Raw genomic sequence first — 270 nt, 5'->3', positions numbered from 1 at the left:
CTTACAGCAATGAGAAGGATGTTGTAAATAAAGTCACAGAAATAGTTCCCCTGATGTGCCTTTCAATTATTACGGACGGTTTACATGCAGTAGCTTGCCGTGTCCAACCATTCTTGTTCTTGAACATCTTACATGGTTTACATTTTCATGGTCACTTGAAGCTAAAATGTTGAAGAAATTTTGAACTGCTCCAGTAATAATAATGCTAATTTGATGTTTGCCCCAGGGATCGTCAGAGGAATTGGCTGGCAACATATTGGAGCCTATGCT

The 270-nt window shown here is 39.3% G+C and overlaps 1 long non-coding RNA gene across 1 annotated transcript in view; it reads left to right on the top strand.

Annotated features, from left to right (window-relative positions):
- Positions 1–270, top strand: part of LOC110425674 (uncharacterized) — a 1,085-nt gene extending 815 nt beyond the window's left edge. Inside the window, exon 3 of the long non-coding RNA XR_002446057.1 lies at positions 227–270. This is a non-coding gene — a long non-coding RNA (uncharacterized LOC110425674). The remainder of the gene's footprint in view (positions 1–226) is intronic.

This window comes from Theobroma umbraticum, unplaced genomic scaffold (assembly GCF_002168275.2).
Source record: "Theobroma umbraticum cultivar Fairchild unplaced genomic scaffold, ASM216827v3 scaffold_12.1, whole genome shotgun sequence".
In the NCBI taxonomy this organism is placed as follows: domain Eukaryota; kingdom Viridiplantae; phylum Streptophyta; class Magnoliopsida; order Malvales; family Malvaceae; genus Theobroma; species Theobroma umbraticum.
This window is presented reverse-complemented; position numbering and strand designations above follow the sequence as displayed.